The 20,339-nt window shown below is 33.7% G+C and overlaps 1 pseudogene; it reads left to right on the forward strand.

Moving 5' to 3' along the window:
• Positions 1-13,815, forward strand: part of LOC124374517 — a 38,693-nt pseudogene extending 24,878 nt beyond the window's left edge.
• Positions 13,816-20,339: the final 6,524 nt, after the last annotated feature.

Below are 20,339 nucleotides of genomic sequence, written 5' to 3' on the forward strand. Positions count from 1 at the left end.
ATCTTCAGGGAGATCTGTTGCTACGAAGTCACATTTTAAATCAAGTAACTCCAGTTGCAAGGTCTCTGTTACAGTGCCGTAAACGTTCATAAACAGCACCAGTGATACCTCGTATTTGGATTTCAGTTGGAGTTAGCTTGTTCTGAGCCATTGTCCCTATCGATCAGTGATACTTGTGCTCCTGTATCGATTACAATGAGACCGTTCACTCCTCCTATGCACCCTTGTACAATTAATTCACTCACATTTTCTTGTGTCAAAGTGGCAACAGCTTTGAAATTCAACTTCGCCTGTCTGAGTCCCGTGTGGTTCAGATTTAATGATTTCTGAGGTTCCCAGCGGCGTGCCTGGGTCCCTCGTTGTGGTTTAACGTGTTCGAAGCTGATCCACGTCCTCCATGCTGATACCCTCTGCTCCTGAAGGTTCCTCCTCTAGCTGCGCCTCTTCCTAATGCTGTATTTCTCATACCCCAACAATTGTTTGCTGTGTGTCCAGGTTTTCGGCAATTTTCACAATAATAGGTAGTTGTTTCACTTTTACTTCTACAATCCCTCTCTTTGTGACCTTTCTTCTTACATGTATAACATACAATATCTACTCGCCTGGATTGGCATTCTCTGGCTTTATGGCCTGGTTTCCCACAAGTGTAACACGTAGTATCGGTGATCGTTCCAAAAACTCGCCTTGTCTTCTCCTCAAATTCGGATGGTCTTTTCTCTAAGTTGTTTAGAGCTATCGCCGTGGTTACAGCTTCTCTGAATGTTTTAGGGAACTTGATCCTGGTCTGCCGTCCTATTTCACCATTTAATCCTCTTACAAAGGCATCCATGGCTCTTCTATCGGCCTCTTCTCTCAGAATTTGGTTTGCTTCAGCGTTGTTTGTAACTCTTAGAGTTTTATCACTGACCCTTTTTACTCGGTCAGAGAACTGCTCAATAGTTTCTCCTCTGTTTTGTCGTATGCTAGCCAATTGCTCGAAGTAGTAATGATCTGGTAGGCTATCGCCGAATCTTTCCATAAAAGCAGCTTTTATTTCTTCTAAAGTTGTTGAGTTTTTTACATTTTTCGTCTGACTTTGCAAACTGTAGAGCACTGCCTGTTAGTTTAAGTTTTAAAACTTGAAGTTTTTGAGCTTCACTCCAATTGCTGAGCTCTCCAATTCCTTCGATGTTGTCAAAGAAGGGGGCGACTAGATCTGCTTTCTCTCCATCGTAATGGGCTATACTTGAGACAAGCTCAAATGACGGCTTGCTGTCTGCAAGGGTCATGTCCATCGGGTACGGAGATGTTTCAGTTTTGTTCACCGCGGAGGTAGAAGCGTTGGCTAACGTTTCATCTAGTGTTACTTGAAGCGACCTCACTTTATTCGATATGGCATCAAAGGCGTCTTGGACCTCAACGGTTCTTCCCTTCTAGGTGTACAGTGCCCATCGTTAATAATTTAAAAAAAATTTGGTTTTTCCTCTTTGGAATACAGTAGCTATACAATTCTCTAGGTTATCAGTGATATTCAATAGTTAAACTTAAACGCTCTAAATGAAATCCCTAAAAGACATTGACAGCAACAGTGTGAATAACTAGTTTCCCTATTTTTCAGTAAAATAACTTTTCCCCTTTTTTTTTTCAATTTTCGATAATGGATCAATCAAACAATAAAGTTTTTTTTCGATTTCCAAATGATACCAATCACTAATCGGTAGTATTGAGTTATCAATGGATCAATAGTCTAACAATGCCTCGATATACAAGTATATCAATACTGTAATGTGACTCAATACAGCTGCAATAATATTAAATAATCGTATTTGTTATATGATATACTATGTGCTATTACTTATATACTCTAATAGTTAATCACATTAACTGATATCACTTTGTTTTCAGTATAATTCGAAATTTACCCTTTTTATAAGTCAGCAACAAGTTACTTCCAACAATTATTGCTATTATACTCTTTTACACTTATATTAGAATTTCTACGGGTTTCTTTTTGTATACAGATATTAATGAATTATCAATCAAATTGAACAGTAAGCTAATATAGAATCATTGGCATATCCCTATTTCCAAGCAAATGATTTTAATCAACACGTTATTCTGCTTATATTTACGCTGAAAACATGATGGACTGAATGCCCTGGAGGTGACGACCTGACATGGAGGCTTTGGCAAAATAAAATACTAGGATGTTATCCTTTTAATTTCTCTTATTTAAATAATTCTGAATCTGTTTGTCAATAAAGAAGTTTAATGCTTAAAGCCTGGCCTCAATGCTGCATTCACCATTTATTTCCAAAGCATTTTGAACCATATTATTTAACCAACTATTTACTAATAATACGTAGTCTAATCTTAGGTTTCGCCAATGATTTAATTTAATTTAATTTAACAAAGTTCCCACTGCTCACCAAATAGTGACAGGGCTGCCATCTCGAAGGCTGTGGATGATCGTGACTGCGTTGACGGAGATGACAACATCTGCGTAGACAGTGGTCGCAGTTGGTAGTTCCGGTCTGGATCACTGGATGTCCGGTGACGTATGCCCTCCTTGTTCCTTTCTATGTTCTATGATGACGACGTATGATGATGGCGTCCAACTTCCGCTTCATAGTGTAATGGCGTTGCACATGGTGGTAATAAGCACACAGAACTAATCCAAGTCCATCTTCGTTCATATAAGTTGAATTTACTCGAAATTTAGAAATATAGCATTGCAATTAATTTGTAAATGAATTTAGAATAGTAGTTATTTGGATAATGGAGTGTAAATTGAAATGTTCTAATAATTTTCTCAACCACGTGGTACACTTCTTTATTTCTTTTAGAGTTCTTTTAAAGTTTTTGAAATCATTTTGAAATAATTTGCTGGTTTAATTATCGTATCCCACCGCTGGTCACCACTGTAAGCCCTCCGATATTAGCCAGAGAGGCTCATGGTTAATAAAAGGGATAGCGTTTTGCTGCCACCACCCTAGCTCGTAGGGAAATTTAGAATAGTGGTTGAGAAGGGTCTTGAAATAATTACTCACGTTTTCTCCTTTGTTTGAGTCCCAATCTATATTCAAAATGCACTAAAACACTCGTAGGCGCACCCAAACTACTATATGTGTACCGGTGTGTTCGCCTCTCACTCCACCAAAATAAACTTACTTCACACACTCTACATTGCCAATCCCTCCGCCTACCTCCTCCGAGCCCTCAACTCGACTGCCGACTCGTGCTGACGAGTGCTGACCCTTGCATTTCCTCAGCACGGCCAGTCACCTCACATCACGCGGTTAAAGGGACTTGGGTTAGTCCAGTTAATTTACACACTGTGTAATTACTAAAATACCATCTAAAAAATTACTATATTAAAATAGTAGTGTGCGTGCGCGCTACACAACCAATTTTCTTGTCCCATGCGAGAAAGGAAGCTCGTGCTTTACCAGAAAACTTAGACAAATTGAATTGCACCACAAATTACATCCATAGAAACATTCTTATAAATGAAACTATGTAAAACAAATTAAATTTACTGTACATTAGAGATTAAGATATCATAAGAAGAAGCACATCAGAGATAATTCAAAATGCCAATGGAGCCTTGCATGTATTGATCTATAGTAAATGGTAAATCTATAAAATTATTTACAGAAACAAAGGATAAATGAAAGGAACCCTCCTCTCTTCTGTATTTATAATGAAGGATATCCCTAACCATAACATCAGTTTGTAAATTAAATAAATACATGTATTATTCATTCTTCACATGATGGTTAGGAGCTTACATGAGTTGAGAAGTCTACTTATTTATTTCTCATATAATCACCATTTTACATTATTACAAAAGTTTATCTCATATTATTTAGGGTCATTCCATATTCAATGTCAAAAAAAGGATTTTGACAACCAGATTTTTATGAAACTTGGCATGGGTGTTCTATTCATTCATCTAAGTAACCATGCAAAAAAACTTGCCTTTGTGTCTCTTATGGTTTGGATTTTTTACAAGGTCTTAAAATTTCAGGAATTTTGTGATTTTTTATTGTTCAGCTGCAAGAAATGAAACTTGTTCTCCGATGGTAAAAAATATATATCTCTTATTTACCAATCAATTTAGATTAAACTTTTTATGTGTACATGAAAAAGAACAGAAATAATGAAAAAAAAATAAAACTACCGATTGTTCATTTGGGGCAAAGAGAAAAAATGTTAAAGTGAGTTTTTACACACGAAATGCTGTTTTACAAAAACTGAAATATCTACAATAGGAAAAAAAGATAATCATGAAATTCTTTTTTTGTTTGTTGTTGTATAATATATGTTCTATACACCACACAAAACATTTAAAATTAGTGGTTATTTACTCCTTTCTTATTTTTTCAATTTTAAAACAATATTAATAAATGTAACAAAGTGGTGTGTGTTACTTCATTTAGACCAAATTATTTGAAAATTTAAAAAGTTTACACTAATATTGAAAAAATAATTATAGCATGATTTGTAAGATTAAGTAAGATTTGTAATATTTAAAAGCACACAGAACATAATCAATAAATAAAATTTGCTTTTATATGAGGTTTTGATTGATTACTATAAAATTATATAAAAAAAGGTTATGAAAAATAAGAATGAGCTCAGTGGATAAAAATTAATCTAGTATCTTCATAAAAATCATACTTATCTCAGAGCAACATGGCGAGAGATGACTGCATTGATAGTTTGTGAAGAAATGTGTGTGTAAGGCTGTGCATTTGTGTACAAGCATCTGCATATGAAGTGCATGCTTTTACACATAAATAATATATAATTTAACACTAGACTATGGTAACACTTTGGTGAATGATACAATATTTAAAGAGAGTAGAACACTGTTAAATAATCCTTTTTTAAATAGCTAGATTTATGTTTGCATGTCAATTTTAGTATAATTGTATTACAATGTTCTGTATTTTCAATAAAATATATTCACTGTGATTTTATAAACTTTACTTTACAATAAACTTGGCTTGTTCAAAAGAATTTGCTTTTGTCATTTGTGTAAATATTTATGATAAACTAGTGTATATATTTTACAAGGTAAATTAGAGCCTCATTATTGTTTAACACACATTTATAAGTTATGTAAGAAACTTTTAGAATAAGGAGTGTTCAATAAATAAACTTGACTGGTACTCCCTTTATGAAGAAATACAGACACTTTTTATTGTTACATATTTAGCCAAACTTGGGAGGTTTTTGTGCTATAAGACTTTTTTTTGGGCTGTATTTCGTGGACAATAAAACAACTTGTATTGATTAGTGGTGTTTAAATTATTGACCAGTAAGCGTTAAGCCAAAAATGGTAGGCCAAGTTATCAGTGCGCAATGTTTAACAGGTTATAACGTCTTGTAAGTTAGACGAAAGATAGTTGTGATATAGTAAAGTCAGTACCGGAGTTTTCACATGAAATAATGACCAATCACTTGCCCACCACACTAACTGGACTGTGTGCAGCTGGTCTTATCATTACAGCTTGTGTCACTTTATCTCTATTCAGTGGCCTTGGCTGGCCTCTGTTCTACATTTATTATTATTTATGACTAGATAGAGTAATTCACATATGCGTATTGTATATGTTTTGTAATACAGGATTATGTATTATGATGTTAAAAGATGTAAGGTTATGAAGTCATGGGATTTGTGTAGAAACTGAAATGTACAATTGTATTAGGATCATATGGAAAGTAACATCCACATGCATGTAGGGATAAAACGTGTGGGAGAGACATTGGCTAATTTACTACATAACTAATATGCTCATCTCTCTCAGGTAGAAAACTTCTCAATAGCAATCTCTTGTATGTTTAAAATTGTTGTTAGAGCACTGTTCACAGTTCCCTAACAGTGCTACTGTGTAATCTCATGATTAATATTTGTTTGTTTTCTGTTGCAGAGGAAAGTAGAATTAAATAATCAAAGATGGGGAATATGTTTGCCAACCTCTTCAAAGGCCTGTTCGGCAAGAAGGAAATGAGGATATTAATGGTAGGGTTAGATGCGGCTGGTAAAACCACAATCTTATATAAGCTGAAATTAGGAGAAATTGTTACAACTATTCCTACTATTGGTGAGTTTTAGAAATAAGTTTACTAAGTTTTGTTTGTACTGTTGTGGTAAAATTTGTTTGGGCAGCTATTGAAGAATTGGGTTTTGAAATGTCGTAATGGTCAAACGGCTTAACTACAAAGATTTAGTTTGAATGGATTTCCCACTAAACTCTAAAGAATTTGTTTATAATAATTTCTACTCTGTACCAAATAGACGTCTTAAAACAGAGGGTACTAATGGTGGGAATCTCAAAACAACGTATTCAAATGTTGTAACTTAATAAATTGTTATATTAGATAAGAAATAGTTTCTTATTTTTTAGTTTATGGAATTAACATCTTTATACATATATGTTATTTAATATATAACTATGCTAATAATGATTATAAACTGTAACATCCCATTTATTGAATAAAAGCAACATTGAAGTACCTAATTATTAAATTATGTTAATAAATGAAAAAGATAGGTTAAATTATATAAAACCTCGCAACATTGCCTTGACCAGTCAGCCTCGGCACACTATGTAACTGCATGGAGGTGAGAGAAACAAACTTAACATTCTTAAGTAAACCTTAGCCTTGGTAACTATTCTAACGAAAATAGACAAGCATAAGGGATAATATATGGTAGAGGCAATGGCTAATTTTTTGTTTAACTGATACGCTCACTTGTAATCACAAGTGAGGTCATTAGCCGAAACACATAAGGAGTGTTCATTAGTGATTATGTTGTTCTAACATACTATATAAATGTATTATTATCAATATACGAGGGGGTAACCCAAAAGTAACCGGAATTGTATTGCTGGCAGCCGGCAGCGTGTAGTACACATTCCTGCCGCAAGGCGTGTGTCGCGCAAACCCATTGCGAGCTCAGTGACCCCAGTTCCGTTGTCCTAGTGCATTCTGTTCGTTCGTAGTGACTGTTTTCGCTAACCCTGTTTTGCTCTTGTTTTGTTTTTTGTCATAGCAAGTTTAAGTGAACAACTTGCAGCTGTGAAATTTTGTTTTTTACTTGGTAAAAATGCTGCAGAAACTATTTTAATGTTGAATACAGCTTACAAAGATGATGCTATGGGGAAAACTCAGGTCTACGAGTGGTTCGCTCGATTTAAAAATGGCGACATGTCGATTGAAGACAAACCTCGTTCTGGACGTCCATCAACCTCTCAAAACGGACGAAAATGTTGAGAAAATTCGTGAACTTGTGCTCAACCACCGACCGTCGACAGACAATTGAGGAAACTATCAGAGAGTAGTGGGTTAACTTGGAGCTCGGTTCAGCGAATTTTAACAGGAGATTTAGGACTGAAAAGGGTTGCTGCCAAATTTGTTCCTGGACTTCTGACTGACCATCAAAAGGCACATCGAGTTGAAACTTGCCGCCTTCTGAAAGAACATCTCGAAAATGATCCCGATTTTCTGGAAAAGGTAATTACTGGTGATGAGTCATGGTGCTATGGTTATGACCCAGAAACGAAGCAACAGTCAAGCCAATGGAAGTCGCCATCTTCACCTCGTCCAAAAAAATGTCGGCAAGTCAAATCAAACATCAAAAACCATGTTGATTTGCTTTTTTGATGCTAAAGGCATTGTTCATTCTGAGTTTGTTCCTCCAGGTCAGACTGTCAACCAAACATTTTATTTGGAGATTTTAAGAAGATTGTGCAATAGTGTTCGCCAGAAAAGACCCGATTTGTGGCAGACTGGAGACTGGTTCTTTCCACCACGAGAACGCACGCACACACAGCCATCTCAGTTAGGCAGTTTTTAGCCAAAAACGGCATGGTTTCCGCTGCCCCACGCACCTTACTCGCCTGACCTCGCTCCATGCGACTTTTCTTTATTTCCACACATGAAAAGAGACTTGAAAGGTCAACGATTTGACAGCGTTTGAAGAGGTTAAGAAAAAAACAAAGCTCGAGCTTGCAGCCATTTCTAAAGATGACTACAAAAAAATGTTTTGATCAATGGAAATACCGTTGGGACAAGTGTATTAGTTGTAATGGAGATTATTTTGAAGGAGATAAGGTCGTATTGTAAAAAATTTGATAATATATTAATTTTTATAAAATAATTCCGGTTTTTTTTTGGGTACCCCCCTCGTAACATTAAAAAAAACATTGTACTAGAAAAGATTTATTGTTTATTAATTAATGTTAATACAAAACAATTTTTTTTTCAGGTTTTAATGTTGAAACGGTATAATACAAGAACATTAGCTTTACAGTGTGGGATGTCGGTGGCCAGGACAAAATCAGGCCTTTGTGGCGACACTACTTCCAAAATACACAGGTACAGTTTATCATGAGATTTTTATTTCAATTAGTGGAGTAGAAAAACAACGCTACAATGATGTTTGTGGTACAAGGTAAAATCAGGGCTATTTTCTTTGATCGGGGTATCAGGTTTAGTTAAATGAGATATATCAACCTAATGATTTATCACTTCTCATTGTGTGTCATTGACATTTTTTTTTCCATTTTAATGCAGAAATTGTTTGTTTATTGGGGGAAGGGTGTGGTTAATTAGTAATTGCTGTACAAATCTAAGAACCTTTTTTCAGTAGTTTCAAAAAAGTTAGGGATGTGTAAACAATAACGGTATAGAAAAAATATTATATTTCTATACAAGCAACATTGACCTTGCTGGTGCATTTCACTCCATGGGATTTGGCTGAGCTTTAGCAAACATTTTTACATCGATTTTAGTGGTAACCATGGTCGGCAACAAGAACATTTTTTTGTTTTGCAAGCAACGTCAGCGAGGTCCTGTTACACGACCAGTGGTGTTGCGTACTCTTATCTCATATATATGTTACCTCGTACCGATACAAATGTAAACAATATAATTTGTATGTTATAAAACATGTCAAAGATACACAACTTAAAAACAAATACTTGTAAAATTAAATATTAAAGTATATCTTTATCAATCCAATAGTAATAATTTTGAAACAATACTGTTGCCTAAAGTAGATAATGAACTGTGGTGTTTTATGAGATGGTTGTATGACTCAGCAGGGCTTGGGCATCATTAAATTTAATTGCTTAGTGAGTGAGTCCACTGCTTGTAGTGAGTCATCACCTTTCCGTGAACTTGCAAACAAATCATTACAACTGGCAAAATAACAAAATTATGTTTCGTGCAAATTTAACCTTGTAACTGAGTTTTATTCATGTTTAAAATTGTAGGTACTATGTTTTAGGTGTAGTCTTCCACTTAAAACCTTGTATGTTAGTATTTTTTGTGTAGTATTTATTAAAGCTAGTAGCATCTTTTATTAAATTTGTTACTCATATATTGATGTAATGTTCATATTTCTTGAGGAATTTTGAGTTCATATAAAAAAATGACTGTGTCTTTTGTGAATATGATATTAAATATATAAGACATAAAATTAAATGCAAAAAATTAAAAGAAGCACCATCATCACTGCAAATGAAGAAATTTGATTAGAAAAATGATTATCTTGGAACTTAGAACTCTTACAGTAAGTAAGTAGCAAAAATAAATTTTTTTGTTTTAAATTGGTAAGCTGGCTATTGAAAGAATAATAAATATATGTTTATATGGAACAAGGATTTCTATTGATAAAATGCTGTATTTGTTGTTAGATAGACATATTGCAAATTTATTGTTCCATCATGTTTTAAATTGGCCTTTTTTAACAATTTCTTTGTGATTGATAGAGGTGAACCTGAAATAAGTTCAATATAGTAATTTGTTTTATCCAAGTCTAATTTTGAATGCAAACATATAATATATTTTTTTTTGGTTATTTATTTGTATCATAATATTACAACGTGAATATCAAACATAGGCATCTTGTGCTTTGTTTCCTGAGCATTCTGTTTGTAGGTTTGATCTTCGTAGTGGGATAGCAACGACAGAGAGCGTATCGGAGAGGCACGAGAAGAGCTCATGAGAATGCTAGCAGAAGACGAACTTAGGGATGCCTGGTAGTGTACTTCTAATATTTGCAAATAAACAGGTAAATTATTAAATTTCAAATTAGCAAAAATTTAAAAATAAAACTCACCAATAGGTTTTGGTTTGTTAAGCTTTTTGAGAGCTCCAATCCCAACAATACATGGTTTTGTTTTCTAAAGTTTTTTGGCCTCTTTTTTCTAATGATTCTTGTCCTATGTGTCATATTATATTTAGTGTCAGTTTTTAAAAAAGTGATGTATTATATTTTGCATATAAAAATTAATGCACTTACATGCAGTATAATAGCATTGAGTATAAATCAATGTCATCGATTGTATACGATAATGAGTCAATCAACTGCAGGATTGGTGACACTAAGTTTAGGACTTACTCCTCATCAAATATTGCTAAATTTTCTGACCTCCTATAACATGTGGTTTTGGTCACATGTGGTCTTAGGTGGCTGACTAGAGATGTTGTCATTGAGAAGGAATGGTTGAAGGATCTTTATTTGCTTCAGCGGGATTTTCCGTTGCCTCTGTATCAGAGGGTGTACAAAGATAAAGAAGAGAGAAGTAGAGAAATCTAGATCTGTGATAGATCTTCGGTTAAACAGTATAGACTAATTTCAATACTTCCTACACTGGGAGCAAAATATTTAAGCATTTAATACACAATAGACTTACTGAGTTTTTCCAGGAAAACCTTTCACTATCACAAAAACATACAACACAACAACAAAACACATACACGTACATACAAACAACAACAAACATACATACATACACAGACATACATATTATGTAGTTTTTCTTAAAAAAAGTTCATCCACTCATGGAATCGGATGAATTTCTAAGGACTGCACTCTCATCTCTTGATTAAGGCGGAAGCACTGCTGGCATTTTTTGTGATCTTGCCCATGCTTTTGATACTGTCAATCATCAGCGTCTTTTAGAGAAGATGGAGCTTCTTTGGTGTGAGAGGTATGGCTCTTGAGCGGTTTCTATCTTTCAGGTAGTTCTCAATATGTTGAAATTGCCAATAAAATCTGTAAGGGTAAATCTAGCTGTTTGCCTGTAATGGTAGGTTTTCTCCAAGGTTCTATACAAAGGCCCTCTTTTATTTATTGTGTACGTAAATAACCTGAACAGATTGATCAAGGGCCACTTGTTCAATACGTTGATGAACACTAGTGTCATTATTCAAGCGGAATCATCAAACATCCTCGCAAACCGATCTGTCTGTTAACTTTGAAAAGTCTCAGCTCATCGTTTTCTTCTAATGATTTATTTTAAAAACACCGTAAAAGACAGAATCATACATTTCAGACCCAAAAGTAATAGGAGTGGTAAGACGATCTTTGTGGATAGTAATCCTATTCAGGAATCCACAACTGTGTTGGTTTTTAGGACTTTAAATTGACTCTAATTTGGATTGGATGTAAAGAAGTATATTAGTCATGTATGTCAATAACTAAGTGCCTGTGTATAATTCATTGAGATATTTGCCCACATTTTTTATGTAGGAGTAAGGCGCTTAGGGTTGCTTTATTTTGTTCATATTCTGACGTATGGGCTGATCTCTTTTGGGGAACGGGCCCGAGTTTAACTCTGTTAGGGAGCGTTTTTAAATTGCAAAAATAGCTGTTAGAGTGATGTGTGGCCCTTGGATAGTTGTGGCAGTTTGACCAGTGTTTCACTAATGAAAACCTATTGACTTTGCTTTCACTGTTTATATTTTATGTCCCAATGTAATACATTCAAAAATCTAAAATATTTCCCTACATATAATTATCTGTATTCCGCCAGAAACCGGGATACACTATTTATTCCGCACCACCACAGCAACATTTTCATAAGATCCATGTCATATGTTGGTCCCAAAATATTTAATGCTCTGCCACATAAATTAAAACTTCTTCAACTGAGGCATCCTTTAAAAAGAATTTAATATAAAACTGTATTTGTTAAAACATGTGTTTTATTCTATGGACGAGTGGTTGGACGGAGCTTCTAGCCTGGGCCATTAACAAATGCGCGTGATTGTCTAACATTTTTATTTTTAATGACAATGTTTGTATAATAGCAATTAATATTTTAGGTTATGGTATTTATAACATATACTACTATTACTATATAATTCATAGTTCCGATAATTATATAATAAAAACTATTTAATGACTATGTTCTATGCACGTATATGTCTTTCAACGATAAATATTTTTTTATTTGATTTGATTAGATACGTTTTGTCAAAGTATAATCAAAAGTATAAGAACTTGGTCCCCGGGTAAGTTTTGTCCTGGGTGGTTTGTGCGTTCACACGAGCAGGTTACAACCACCATAAACTAAAAATATTTTTAAAACCACTGTGGTTTACAAAATTACATGCCTGAGATAAGGACTTGAGCTTGATAACATGACCGATGCTGAATTTTTTAACCATCTGGTCAAGAATAAAAGTTAAGATGGTAATTTGATTAACCTTTTCATATAGTTCTAAAACTTCATACTCAAAAAAAACACATTTATAAATAATCTTGTATAACAATTTGGTCCTACTAGTTTTCAATTTAGGATTTTCAAAGTTGCAATTTAGTTGAAAAGCCACCAAAAACCGGTATGTCTTATCATTCTTTCCCCCATTATAAATTGGAAGCTGTTGTAAACTGATTTGCGCATATGTCTAATCACAGAAATAAAAAAGCCAGGTTTTTTATGCAACTCTTGTAAAATTTGTAGCTCTGTTTACAATTAGTTTTGTAGTTGATGTTCAAACTCAGGTTTTATATTGATCCAGCAGGAGTAATCAGAAATAATGTAAACCATTCAAATTATCTAGTAATCAGTATGAGTGGCACGCTGTGTTAGCCACTATTTTTCTTTCATCTTGAAGAGAACTAAAAATTAACCCATTCCAACCCCTTTTTTTCATTTTCTTGGTTTGACCACACTAATAACAATTACTGTGAGTGTTTAAAAATATTACAAAAAAATTTTGTTCCAGTAAAAAATGTATGCTTGGTTCTTGGGTTATATTTTATTTGGAAGAATAATATGTATCCACAGTTTTCTAAAATGTTACTTTGGATATGGAATTAGAAAATGTGCAGGTTCATATCCTGTTTGGTGACCCTTGCACTCTTGCATCAGTGCTATCAACATCATACTGAATCTATCTCTTCTTCCTTAAGAATCCTCGCTCAGGCCAGTGTCCCTAATAGAACAGATAGGAATAAAGATAGTTTTTTAAAAAACACAAAAGTTTTTGTACTAAACAAGTTGTAAAGAAAATTCCATGTTAATTCTGAATTTATATGCATAATATTATTATTTTATCATGTGTATTTAATATATTTAAAATTTTATTGTTTAACTCAACAAACAAATTATTCCATGTACAGCTTTTAATATAATTTATACTTCTAAATGCGCCAATACTTTTAAATTGGTGTTTAATTTATTATACTTATTGTTATTTGATTTTAATCTATATTTTAAGAATTTTAATGTAACGTAATGTCTTTTTAAGTTTCAACCTGCAAAATCGTTAATGTTAACATTATGATGTAAATGTATGTTTAAGAATAAATAAATGTTTACAAAATAATTTGTGTTACAGGATCTTGCCAAACGCAATGAATGCAGCAGAGATTCACAGACAAATTTTGGGTCTGCATTTCACTGCGCAATCGCAACTGGTACATCCAGGCGACATGTGCAACAAGTGGTGATGGGCTGTACGAAGGCCTCGACTGGCTATCCAAACCAACTGAAGAATGCAAGCCGTTAGTGAGGCGTTAAGCAATGGGACTAAACGAGGTCGCAAACTCGACGGTGTGGACTCTGAACCACCCGAACCCCCACCCAACAGAGAGAAGTGTTTTGCCGCGCAATTGAAGACTTTTTGTTGGGGTTTTTAATTTGTTGCGTTGTGCTGTGGGGGCATATTTGCAGCTGTGAACAGTGATCGGGGGGGCATTTTTTCTGCAAAGATTTCTAAAAGATTTATCTAGTGTAGGACAGAAAACTTTTGAATATATATATGATATATAACAACATTCCGGCAAAATGGTCTGATACGCGAGTGTTGGCTTGATGTACATTTTGTCTCTTCAACAGAAATCTTCAAACTCTAAATTTGTTAGATTTTAACAAATGTTGTACATTTTCTTTTGCGTATTTGTTATTGTCAATACTTAAATATTATTATTGTACGTTTTTGACATTACATTGTGGAAAGAGATGTATGTTGAGGAGACGTAACTTGTGAAATATAATAACTATGTATTTGTGCTTGATCATTTCATTCTTTTAAGTTATTCTTAATCCTGTGAAATTACACCTTTAATTTTTATATTTGCATATTTTGATGTATCGCTTTACATTACTGCTGGTGTATTATCAACCGTATTTTGTTATTTAACTTGTGTTGTTTCACATGCAATTTTGTTATGGGTTATGTTTGTAGAGTAAAATAAGTTTTAAAAATTTTGCAAAAAACCCATACATCTATAAGCTCATCTTATTTTTGCCTGGCATTCCTAGTTTTTATAATGATTAGTTTATGTTTCTTTTATTTTTTCATCTACTTAACTATGTGTTTTAGCTATGAAATTTTACTTCTACAAGGTGCATTTATAACACATGTAAATATAATGTAGTATCATGTACATAGGTGGGCTGTTATTTCAATTCACTATATCCACAAGCCGATTTAATTTGTATGGCTTTGTCTCTGCTTCTGTGTGAATTAACTCGTAAGTAAACTATGTCTAAATTATTTTTTATTCCACTCAAAAGTAAAATTTTACTGTGTTAGCTGAAAATTAAATTAATATAAAGATAAAAATGATAGTAGACGATATACCATGTTGGCTTGTATTGACAAGCACATCATTAGTTAAAAAAAATGTTATTTAATATTGGATAGGAAAGTCTGCCTTAAAAAATGGCATTCTAATTATCATCAGCTTAATGACAAAAATAATTTTATTAAGATAAGAACTTATTATTGCCAAGGATTTGGTTAATAAAACAAGATAATTCTTAAATGGGCATATATTTGTAATTAGAAACAGGAAAGATTAAAAGTGTAGTATCAATTACCACAACAATAAAACTTATTTTTGTGCCCTTTAAATGTGATAAATTAGTATTTTCTCTGAAACTAGACCAAAATAAAATAACCCTAACATGTATTGTGAATCTCATGTCAGTTGAATTACAAAATTCAGCTCAAAAAGCGTGCTTTGAATTAGGAAAACTTAAATAATACCATCAAGACAGGTAGTGAAGTACCCAGAATATAAAGAAAAGTTCTCTATAAAAGGCCTTATAATAAGCCTAATAAGTGAAATATTACGGTATTTGATAAACCAACTGTGGTAACTCACAAAATACTGAAGATTTTAATTATCAGCTAGACGTTTTCGCTGACAGATTTTCAGAAATCTCTTTTTGCAAATAACTTATCTTGTTTTATTTAGTGACAAATTAAATATAAAAGTTCATAACCAACTAACCAGTCAGTGAATTCCTGTGTGGATTTTGGTGGAGTGAATAACCATTCGTTGAATTTTCAATAGTAATACTTAACTAAGATAGTTTATTTTGTTCTTCTCAGTAACGTAAATAAATAACAAATTTGTGTTTCTAAGTTTGGTAGATTTTCTTTATATATTCCTCAACAGTAGCTGAAATGATGGCTTCACCAACCTCTACAAGATCTGTCACTCCAGTAAATGAAGTGAGCTGCTCTCCATCTGCAGTTAAACATTGAAATACTGGATGTAAATGTTTCAACAGATCTGAAAAGTTAAAAAGGTACCAATTTATAGGGAAACTTAAAGGTTTGATAGTTAGACATTTAGGAAACTGGAATAAGTTAAATTGTTTAAAATAATTGTGAACACTGATGTTTTATCATAACTAATGAATTCATCAAAGCAGTTGTGAGAAATGATCGTCAAGAAAGATAAGGTAAGGTTATGTAGTGTTGTCGTCATCTCGAAATGTCATTCAAGATTGGCATGTTAGTATTCAAATATTTAGAAATCTTGCTAGACAAAAATCGCTATAGGCATTGTTTGTTTGTAAAAACATGGACTTGATTAACCCTCCATCAGGCACTTAAAATTAGAAACACCATCAGGCGCTCACGGAGGTTTCCTCCAGGTATAGCGAATAATGGATATCATAGTCGATTTAAAACTGTTTTTATTTGTTTAAATATCTCATACTGATTTTAATTACAATATAATATTCTTCATTTTAGAAAATTAAATAAAAATTACTCTCTTATGTAATGAATTTTCCAAATAAGAAATTCAAAATCTTAAAAAATGTTACTGTATAATAACAAAAATGATTTATTTTAAGGGAATAATGCAATTAATTGTAAAAATTTTTAACCTACTGTAATAATATTATGGAAATTAATTTAGTTTTTTAACTTCTTATAAAAACAACTTACTTCAATTCTTGAGATATTATACAATTCGCTACCTTGGTTTGACAAGGTTCTATCTGGTCCAACCAAAATAGAGGAAACGAGTTTGAAAATTCAAAATGCTAGAATTCTGTTCATTATGAAATATAATTTAACAAAAATTTTACTCAGTATCTAATATAGTTATAGTGCAACATTTCATTTTGTTTTTATGAAAAAAATTTTTTTACTGTTAATTTATATAAAATATGCCTAAATGCAGTTAGACCCTTGTCATAGACGAAATGAGCAAAAAATTAAAGTGACAAGGGTGTAAGTGCAGATACAACTTTTCAAACTAACATGTTTATTTTTCTTAAATTACAAAACATTAAACAAGGGTTGTAAAACTTAACAATGAGATATTTACAAAACAATAAACAGTAGTATTTTTTAAAGTGTTGAGGTATCACAACTTGAATGTTTTGGTTCATGATTGTGTATAAAACAAGTTAAATTAGAAAAAATTGTAAATATTTAGGCATACTTAGCCTTATTATTTGTTCAACACAAAACGTTCTTCTCTTAATAACACTAATTTTAGAGATCAAGTTTAGTATCAGTTAGATACTCCTTATTAAACATCTTTTTGCATTCTACAACAATGCACGTTTAACTAGATTTGTAAAACGGCAGTGTAGAGTACTCACGGTCTTGCAATGAGAATAAACTGAAAAGCAGCCTTTATGTCTTTTTTTTCTTTGCTTCTGAAATATCTATACACTGTTTTTGGATTTTCGGTTTTTACTGCTGCGAGAACATTAACTTCACTAGAAGAGCTTAGGGTTTGCTTGCTGGCTGATAAAGTCTGTTTCTTACACTTTCTCTGGGGTGTGGTTCGCTAAAGCTTGATGTATTTGCAGTTTTCAGGCTCAAGTGGATCATGTGATGACTTTATGAAAATAGTATGGGAGATTCTTGTAAATCTCAACCTTGAAACACTTGCAAACAGAACTTCTTTGTGATTCAGAAGCTTCGAAGTTACTGTAAAATTCTTGAAGTCAGCAGGCTGCATTTGAATAATTCGGTACGGTTGGTGGCGATTTACTTGTTTTAATATTTCTGACAAGTCCAATGGGAGAATAAAATTTCGTGTGTTTTTTCATCTCTCCCTCTATGCCGCTGTGTGAAACTGTCGACTTCCTGTACACATGAATGGCCAGGCAATGAATACTGCATTGTAACTGAGCTAACACTCGGGTTATCCCTTAAAAGTCCAACACTGCATTTGACCATAATGCTATTTCTATTTTGGGGCACACAAGATTCAGACCAAGTTGTTAAAATTCACTGATATCCTTTTTCGTCGAACGGACTGTAATGATGTTCTCAAGATTAAACAATAAAACTGGTGTGTCATTATCCTTTTCTTTCTTCCTCACATCACGCATTGAATTTTTGCAAACTATATGCCAGTCATATTCTTTCTGCAACGTTTCAGTAAGAGTTCCAGTTTTTCTTGCCACAAATAAACCTTTTTGCATGTATCGCACCTGTCACTTCTTTGGACAGTGAAATCCCAGATTGAACTCTGTGGTAAAGATTTTTGTAATATAACGATTTTCTGACTGGAGTAAATATTTCGGAATGCACATTTTTGTACATAAAGATCGTACATTTTTGCAATCGAGAGATGAGCTCCTAAGGTATTTCCTGTTTGTCTTAGCCCTGCAGTAGTGGACTCAACTGTGTGGAAAATTTAATATGATCACTTACTAAAAAGAAGGATCGCCTTCTAGGTAGCCTACGGCTGTTTTCTGGACCATTCCTTCTTTTGTCCAAAGTCGGTGTATTTTTTAACGACATTTTTGGTGGTTTTGTGAGCGGTATAGATAGGTTTTCTGGGAGATTGCTAGAGTTCCGAGGAAAAACAATTTACACACCTGAAATTTTTCCCCATTCAGAGTACAAAACAACATTTTGTAACAGAGAACAAAATTCTAGCATTTTGAATTTTCAAACTCGTTTGCCTCTAAATTTTGGGTTGGACCAGATAGAACCTTGTCAAACCAAGGTAGCGAATTGTCCCTTCCATCATTTCCATGATTTATTTCAAAAGTACTACATAAATAGTTTAATATAACAAAACACTAACACAACAAAGTAGTAACAACAACAACATGTGGGTCAGGGAACAACATAATCTCTCATAGCAGCCTATCAGTCACGTGGTTAGTTAGCAGCCCAGCTGATTGCCACAGAGTATCAGTGCGAGATACAAAATCCTTGTCAAACTGGACTGAGTAAACCAATCTCCTTCAGTTAGAACCTTGTCAAAATTAGCAGTCCTGGTTATTTAATAACATAATAAGAGTAAGGAGTCAGTTTCTTCAATGTAAATAAGAAAGAGGGGAATCAAAAGCAACAATAACCCCATTTTTCCGCAAAAAATGTCAGTTACAACCTTGTCAAACCAAGGTAGCGAATTGTAATGTCAATAATTACTCTAAAATCAAAATTTATTCTTTACTAAAATTTTTTTTTTAAAACACTACACAAAGTTTCAAAACATTTTCCTTCTGCTTCTTATAACGACAATGTTCACTCCATAAACAGTACTGAAATTTGTTCCCTAGCACACGGGTACTGTACTGGACAAGTCTCTCGTCTTCATTTCTCCATTTCACAAAAATTCAAAATAAAATATATTGTAAAACTAAAAAAGAAACCCATCACAGGTCACACAACATTTAGGCGCACACGGATTATTTACTCCATAAAAACTAAACACAATAAGGCGCTCACGGAGATTTCGTCCAAGCACTACAAACACAAACATTCGGGCGCTCACGGAGGAATTGTCCAGTCTCGCACGGAAGTAGACCTCATAACTGACAGATTTTGACAAAGATAAGCGGGAGGCTATATTGTTTCGCTTCCACTGAAAGATGCTCGTGAAGTACACTGCGGGAAATGACTGCCAACATCAGAAAAGTATTAATAATAAAAAATACATGGAGGAAAACTCCGTTAGCGCCCGATTGTAGGGTTAAATACCAAAACAAGGTGACAAGGTCTTTTACAGGACAGGACTTAATCCGTTGACTCAACGACCCTTTCTGAGAAAATAAAAAATAAGACAGGGTCATTTAGTCTAAAAAGCTCCGTTGAGATAACGACCCTATTTTGATATTTTAAGATTTTTCTTCATAGGTTCGTTGTGACAGATGACCAGTAAAATGAATGAAAAGGATCAGTTACTCAACTGGGTTCGTGTAGCAACAACGCCCCCTTATAGTGCCTGTTTAGTTGAATATTTCAAAAAAATGGGTCGTTGCCCTCAACGACCCTAAATTATATTAAATGTTTATATTGACAGAACCAGGTCTTTTACTCAACCATTCTTTGTGTCAACGGACCAAAATGGAGAAATGTATAAGCAATGTGAAGAAGGGGGTCGTAGCGACACACAACCCATTTTTTTTCAAGAATAAATGGATAAAATATAGTAAGAGGGTCGTTGAGACAACGACCTACTTTAAACTGTTCAGAGGTTTCTTTTAGTCTACTAGGGTCAATTGTGTCAACTGCGGTGCAGCCCGGGACAATGTGGCGAGATGTTGCCGCACACCAGTCGTACGCACTGAATGTGGCGCTCGTACGGATGTAGCGTATATTTTATTCTCTTGCCACTATACAATTTACAAATGTAATTATTTGTTTTGTATTGATTTAAAACTATTATTAATATACACCCCTTTTAGCGGATTACAGATATACTTTATAAGCAGTAATGATAACACGTTTACCAAGTAAGACTGATAAAAAATTTGAGGAGTGGCAAGCCTGGGCTGCCGTGTAAAGTTGCATTTCATTTTAACTGTGCAGTTATTACTTTATAG

The sequence above is a fragment of the Homalodisca vitripennis genome, unplaced genomic scaffold (genome assembly GCF_021130785.1).
Source record: "Homalodisca vitripennis isolate AUS2020 unplaced genomic scaffold, UT_GWSS_2.1 ScUCBcl_8842;HRSCAF=17118, whole genome shotgun sequence".
Taxonomy (NCBI): Eukaryota; Metazoa; Arthropoda; class Insecta; order Hemiptera; family Cicadellidae; genus Homalodisca; species Homalodisca vitripennis.